Raw genomic sequence first — 8,533 nt, forward strand, 5'->3', positions numbered from 1 at the left:
TTCCCCCATTTCGTGATACAGCGTTCCCGCTGATGTAAACTAGTAACTTCACTGATTCTAAGTCGAGGGGCACTGCTATTCTGTTTTTACGTCATACTCCTTTTCAAATGTTGGATAATCGGGAGGAACGAAGGTTAAGGGTATGATCCATGACCAACTGTTCAAGTTCCTTCCATATATCTTCCCAACAGGAGACACTGCTCCGTCATGGAATTCAAACAAGGTGTGCTGGTTTTAGGTGGGGATTTTAACATGCCCCTTGATCCTCGTGTGGATACTACATCAGGGGCTCCTGGACTTTCTTCTTCTCACATTCAACAATTCAACTCTCTCCTGCGCAGGTATAGGTTGGTAGATTGCTGGAGGGCTCTCCATCTGGAGGGGAGGGATTATACGTGTTATTCGGCACCTCACCAGTCATATTCCAGGATAGACTCCTGCAATATGCAGAATAGTAGCTCCATCGGCGCAGCTGGACTTTCGGATCACTCCCCAGTTACTTTGAGTCTTAAGGCTCTTCTTTTTCTCCCAACCTCCTCATCCTGGCCCTAAATTACCATATTTGCTCGATTATAAGACGGCCCTGATTATAAGATGCCCCCCCAAAATCTGAATATTAATTTATGAAAAAAGAAAAAGCCTGAATCTAAGACGACCCTATAGGAAAAAAGTTTTACCAGTAAATGTTAATTCATGTAAACTATGTGAACAATTGTTTGTTAATAAAAGCTACGACTGAGAAAAATATTTTGTTTTTATTTCCAGTTATGCACATCTGCCCCCAGGCATGCCACTCTGCCCCAGAAATGCCTTATACCCCATATATGACACTGTGCCCCATGATATGCCTTTTAACCCTCTAAATATGCCTTTTGACCCCCTATGTGGCACTCTGCCTCCAGAACTGCCTTATACCCCTATATAACATACTGGCATTTAGGGGGTTAAAAGGCATATTATGGGGCAGAGTGGCATATAGGGAGGTATAAGGCATTTCAGGAGGCAGAGTGGCGTATAGAGGGTTAAAAGGCATTTCTGGAGGCGGAGTGGCATTAAGGGGGTTAAAAGGCATTTCACAGAGCACTCTGCCTCCAGAAATGCCTTATGCCCCCGTTTAACACTCCCTCCCCCTCCCTCCTCCAAACTTACCGGTGCTTCTGAGTCCCCGGTGCTTAGTCCGGGCAGCGTGTAGAGCTCTACGCGATTCGCATAGACAACTACCGCTGCAGCTCTACACGCTGCCCGGACTAAGCACCGGGGACTCAGAAACACCGGTAAATTGCTTACCGCATAACACAGGAGGATCCAGGTCCCCTGCATCTGAGTCCCCGGTGCTTAGTCCGGGCAGCGTGTAGAGCTCTATGTGAATCGCGTAGAGCTCTACACGCTGCCCGGACTAAGCACCGTGGACTCAGAAGCACCGGTAAATTGGGGGGGCATAACACAGGAGGATCCAGGTCCCCTGCATCGCTGCGGGGGATCTGGATCTTAGTCTCATAGTCAGACCTATTTGAGGTCTGATTATAAGATGACCCCGATTATAAGACGAGGGGTATTTTCCAGAGCATTTGCTCTGAAAAAAACCTCGTTTTATAATCGAGCATATACGGTAATCTTTAATGTCGGACGACGCTGCGGTTAATAACGATATCTCCGATCACTTAAAACACTTCTTTTTGGAAAATGCACAGTCAGGAGTTGACAAGGCCGCAGTCTGGAAGGCTCACAAGTGTACCATCAGGGGGGTACTTATTGGCAAGGCGTCCCACATGAAGTGTGAGAGGACTCGGGAGCTCATTGAACTCTCGGAGCGTATTGCTGCTCTGGAGTCTCTTCATAAGCAATCCCGTGACTGACATACATACTTAGAATTGTTAGCGTTGCATCGACGTCTAGGTACTTTGCTAAATTACAATATACAGCGGTCCTTCCTGCGCTCTAGAGCCCTTTTTTACAAGCATGGCAACAAGAGTGGTCGTAGGCACTATTTTTGTGATGCATATACATATATATGTGTTGTTCCAATTATATGAAGTTTGTGTTGGCCCTAAATTTATTACACTCTCCAGGTCTCCCAGGTGTTCCATTGTCAGCTTACAATGCACCCTAGTGGCCAAGTAGTCCGCAATCAGGGACTGTCTATGTTCACTCCTACCATCCCCAGATAAATTGTAGTACTGACAGAATGAATCCGCAATTCAGAATGAATTGCACTTAGGTGCAAGCAAAGGTAAAACATTTAATACAAACAAAAATGGAAGAATAGAAAAAGTAGATAACAAAAATAATACAAAATAAGTCTTACAAAACCTTGGAGAGGAATTTAGTTCATGACATCTGTCCTATGCATTCCTGAGGATGGAAGGAGGGAGTGTTCGGGACGTGAAGAGTCCATGGACGGAAAGGACATCTTCCCTCAACCTCTCCTCCCATGCCTCCCTATGCCATACAAATTCCTTGCTTATATGTGGTTTGGATAACGATTTCAGTCTATTGGTCTTCACCTGATTGGGTGTTCAAACATGCTTACTAAGGTCTTTACACGTCTAAACCTTGTTTTAGGTGGTCACTGTAAGCATATTGTAATGCCCTTCTACAGTCACAATTATACCATGCATTAACAAGTTACTAGCCTATCTATAGAATGCCTGTTCAGCAAATCCTTCATTCCATACTTAAGGTCAGGGAAACCCTTTTCCCTATCATTGAAGCCTATTAATATATCTCAATGATCATTTATTTATGAACAATGACTACATATTTTTGACTATTGCCTATACCAATAATTACATATGGTCCTTTTATATTATTGGGGTTAAATGTGTTAGACTCTTTTACAATCCCCCCTGATGATAGGATAATATCTTAATCATATCTTTTCAAATGTACACATTTACTCACCATTCATATCACATTCGTATCACATTTATACTATCACATCACACTTTTCCTGGAACCATACGATAATCCTTAGCATGAGACACTCTTTTCTCAATATTCATTATGGAATGAGAGGATTGTGCCCTTTTTATCATTTCCCTTAATATTCCACCCCCTTATCTACTTTATTCTTAACTTGTTTATACATCTTACTTATTCTACACATAAGAAAACCTTGATAAAAAATACATAATAAAACAAGTATAGCTATAATAACAATTGGATTTGACAATATATTCCCAGCTGCGGATTGTACAGAAGATTGTGACCACATATTTACTGATTTTTTTAAATTTGACCACCAACTAACTCCAGACATATCATTCCATTGATGTTGAATTTGTTCTAATTCTCCTGTAATAATTTCTGCATCTTTCAGTTGTTGCTTTAATATGGCCAATAATCCCTTGTCTTTCTTTATTTCCTCAGTCCATGTTTTCCAAGGAAAATGGTCTATCTGTGTAAGATTAAATTGCAGAGGTAATGTTTTTAAACGCTCTGTGCCTATAGTTTTTTCCATCTATCTCCAACGTTTTCAAATCACCTTCTATGCAATATAACCCTCTGTGAAGTTGACAAGAATACTCTGACCAATCACTCTTCCTTCATTACTTGAAAACAAACTTTCCCTATCTTTACTTGAGTCATTAATTCATGCATAGATGTAACACTTTCAATCCTTGCCTCACATGATGAATGATTGTGAAAACAAGAATGATAGACAACCTTTTCTTGTCCTGGAAGACATATTACTTTAGAAACAAAATGAACACAAGCTGAAACATCTAATTGTTCCAGATTTTCCCCATCAAATACAAAATCTGTATATCTTAAATTATAATGAATCTAATTTGTCCAACAATGTCTCTTGATGTATCAATGTCCGATGTCAGGAGTCAATCCACTCGAACGTCTCTTATCTTATGCAATAACAATGTCTTCTGTGGTAAATCCTTTGTCTGATCATCAATTCCAATTGGCTTGTCTTGTATTGCTGTTTCTCAGAAGGTTCTCCTTCCAATAGTTAACAGAACTGTGTTCCTGCAAGAACAGAATGATATTAGTTAGAAACATACAATTTACACTGGTCAACATGTACCCACAGCTTCTGCTGCCTACGCGTATTTTTCTCTGTCTTTTCTGTTCTTTGAACAAGGATCATAACTTGACCCATTGTGTCGATTATTTCAAATGGTCCTTCCCAATTGCTTTCCCAAGGTCCCGCCTTCCTAAAAGTCTTAATCATTACTGATGCTCCTCTCACAAATTTGGAAGAGTGAGGCGGTACCATACGCTGCATTCTAGATGCTGCGTGAGGAAGGATTGTTTTTAAATTCTCCTGAAGTACCTGTAACCACTTAGTTCTTGCAATGGCATCTTTCTGTGGAGTAGACAAAAACGGTTCATGAGGAAAAATCAATGGCATTTTCCTTCCTGTCATTAATTCAAAAGGTGTATACTGGGTAGTTGAAGAGCTTGTTCCCCTAATACTCATCAATACCAGAGGTACTGCATCAACCCGAGTATTTCCTTTATCAAGTAACATTTTTGCAATTCTAGACGTAATTGTTCTGTTCATTCTTTCTACAATACCAGCAGATTGAGGATGCAGAGGACCTGGATCCTCCTGTGTTATGCCCCCCCCCCCCTCAATTTACCGGTGCTTCTGAGTCCCTGGTGTTATTTTATTCTTACATTCTACAATGAATGGATTTTTCATCTGTACATCAATGAATGAAGGTACATCTGCTTCCTTACTCTTTACTGGTAGTACTTCCAAAGGTTCTAGTTCCATCACTATCTCTCCTATGAAAGCTGCTTTCTTTGCTAGAGAATATGCTTTCTCATTTCCCAAAGCTAAATCACTAGTTCCTCTGCTATGGCCTGGAACCTTGACAATAGCATATCGGTTAGGATTTTTAGAAGCAAGCTCAAAGATAGTCTGGAATGTATCAACACGACTTAAGATTTTGTTAGATGAATCCACAAAACCCCGTTTTTCCATACTGGTAAGTAGTCTGTTAGTGAACGTACGACATATGAACTATCGCTATAAGATCATTGTTTTCCTTCTCATCAATTTCCATTTCTGCTCTCTGGGCAGAAAAATGTCCTGGTAGTCTATGCTGAATAGCTCAACCTTTCTTTGGAAACCAAATGGCATATCCTGTATAGTATTGTCCTTTCAAGCAAAATCTAGAACCATCTACAAATACTGGTTCATCAGTTTCCTCTGCTCCTTTTCTGAAAAGAGATGGATAATCCCCCTGAAATGTCTCAACAAACTCATGTGATTCGCCCTCATATTGCATTAGTTGAGGGAGCACATATTTAGCTTTATGATCCACTTCAAAGACAACAACCAATGTGCAAATCTTTGATGTGACACTTCTGGGATACTTTTTTTCAAGAAGCAATTTCAAAGTGGAGTGATGTCGCCTTAACTACAAAGTGTACACCCACCAGATGTCTTGCACATGTTTCAAACCCTTTTTCCACAGGGGAAAGGAGTTTGGAAAAATAGCCAACTATTCTCCATTCCTTTCCCTGTAGCTGCAGTAAAACTGCTGAGACAGCCGTCTCTGAGGTATGAACTTGTAAAGCAAAAGGCTTAGATGGATACACAGTTGATGGATACACAGTTGTCAAAGCTGGCGCTCTCTGTAAATCAAGTTTTAGTTGTTCAAACGCTTTCTGCTGCTCAACTCCCCATGGACCAAATGAATAGTCATCATCGATAACACTTTTGCCAATGCCTGATGAAACAGATTAGGTGACATGTGCGCCCCCTGTGGTAATCTGCAAAATAAATATTGCTTATTCAGAAAAGTAAAAGCAAATTTGTATTGACAACTCCTCTCTATCTGAATACTGAAAGAGAGATCTCTGCAGATGAAATACTGGCCTCTATTAAAACTGTGGCGTCAGGGAAGGCTCCGGGACCAGATGGGTTCCCCCTTCGGTACCACCGAGTTTTTTGGGAACAACTGCAAGCGCCTTTTACGTCACTCCTCAACGCTGTATGGGAGAGAGATCGTCTGCACCCCCACTCCCTTATGGCGACAATATCGGTCTTGCCTAAAGAAGGCTATGCCAGAGCTATAGGCCCCTCTCCCTTTTAAACACTGACATGATTCACGGCTTCAATGGGTGCTGGGATCCCTGATTCACCCGGATCAGTCGGGCTTCATTTTGGGGAGGGGCATGATGGGACTTTCAGGGCATTGAACACGATTCATTTAGCCCGCACGACGGGTCAAAGGATCCCGCTTTTGTCTACAGACGCGGAAAAAGCGTTTGACCGAGTGGCCTGGGATTTCATGTTCCAGACACTCCGAGCCTATGGTTTTGGTCGCTTTCGGCTTCACTGGATAACCGCTTTGTACTCTGACCCTTCGGCAAGGATTCGAGTGAATGGAGCCCTGACTGACCTTTCCCGATTCATAACAGCACGGGACAAGGATGCCCCTTGTCTCCATTTTTGTTTGCCCTTTCCCTAGAGCCGTTCTTGCAAGGGATCAGAGACAATCCATGTACACATGGCTTGACTAGCTCAGGGCGGTCCTTCAAGGTCTCTCCGTACGCGGATTACCTGCTCTTCACTTTGTCCCAACCCTTGATCTCACTACCAAACCTACATAAGGAATTAGGAACTTTTGGCCCCCTGTCCAATTTTAAGATAAATGCTGATAAGTCAGAGATCCTCAACATAACTTTGTCCACAGAAGAAGCGCAGATGGTTAGGGATTCATTCTCCTATAGAAGGTGCCGCGATAGCATTAAATACTTGAGGATCTGGATTCCTTGTGATTTAGCCCTGGTGTATAGTGAGAACTTCCCTAGATTACTGACTTTTTGGGGTCATGGGAGGCAGCTCTGGGCGAATCACTTTGGGAGCAACAGTGGGACAGAGTGTGCGTTCTGACCAGAGCCGGCCTTAGGTGTTCTGGCGCCCTGTGCGGACTACTCCTCTGGCGCCCCCCCATCCCAAAAAAAGAAAGGAATAAAAACTTGTAACAAAACTTGTAACAAAACCCCAATCACTATATACTACGCCAAACATTAATGTGGTGTAGGCCTACCACTTCATTGTCTGGCTTAGTAGTAGGGATGCACCGAAATGAATTCTGGACTGAAACCGAAAGTGCAGCATTTACCTGGCCAAAACCGAATATGACCCCCCCACACACCATAAAAAAATCTAACACTTTTATTTAAAGTAAGTAACACACCAAAATAGGACAAAACAATTAAATAACAATATTATATATATATATGATTAACAGCAATCACATTCCTATCATGCCCAGGCATACCCAGATTCCAGGATGTATTCGCAGACTTGGCATGATAGGAGTATGATTGCCCTATCTACCCCTTCTCACTCTCTTCTGCCCTATCTACCCCTTCTCACTCCCTTCTCCCTATCTACCCCCTTTCCCCTGTCTCACTCCCTTCTCCCTATCTACCCCCTCCTAACTATCTACCCTTTCCCTCTTTGAAGTTCACTTACCTTTGAGGAGTCCTGCGGTGGGGGTGCAAGGCCTCTGCCTCCCAGCTCTGCCACTGTATGGAACAGCATAGATTGATGGGAGTTATGATGTACTTTTAGAGCATAATTAGATCATGAAAAAGACATTGGAAATGGTACATCACTCTCACACACTTACCAATCCACACATATACCAATCCACACATATACTAATCCACACATATACCAATCCACACGTATACCAATCCACACGCATACCAATCCACACGCATACCAATCCACGCGCATACCAATCCACACATATATACCAATCCACACATATGCTAATCCACACACATACAAATCCACACACATACCAATCCACACGTATACCAATCCACACGTATACCAATCCACACGTATACCAATCCACACGTATACCAATCCACACGTATACCAATCCACACATATACACTAATCCACACATATATACCAATCCACATTTACCAATCCACACATACTAATCCACACATATACCAATCCACACATATACCAATCCACACATACTAATCCACACATATACCAATCCACACATATACCAATCCACACATACACTAATCCACATATATACCAATCCACATTTACCAATCCACATTTACCAATCCACACATACTAATCCACACATATACCAATCCACACATACTAATCCACACATATACCAATCCACACATATACCAATCCACACATATACCAATCCACACATATACCAATCCACACATATACCAATCCACACATACACTAATCCACACATACACTAATCCACACATACACCAACCCACACATATACCAATCCACTCTCACTCTCACTGAATGCTTTCCTACCTTTCCTCTTTTCTCCTTACAGCTCCTATTCTTCAGTTCTTCTGTCTTCTTCCGGGTCAGAGGGCACGGACAGCGGTGGGCGCGGCTTCAGTGTTGTGCGCCGGGATCTGACAAGAAACCCCGGTGCACAGCAGCTGTTGCCGCGCGGATCACAAGGGAGCGGTATCGGAGGTCTTTAACAGACCTCCGGCTCCCTTGAGTGATTTTAAGCCAGGTTCAAGGGAGATCCTTGAACCGGCT

The sequence above is a fragment of the Sceloporus occidentalis genome, unplaced genomic scaffold, assembly GCF_023333645.1.
Source record: "Sceloporus occidentalis isolate IW3139 unplaced genomic scaffold, rSceOcc1.0.p SCAF_211, whole genome shotgun sequence".
NCBI lineage: Eukaryota > Metazoa > Chordata > Lepidosauria > Squamata > Phrynosomatidae > Sceloporus > Sceloporus occidentalis.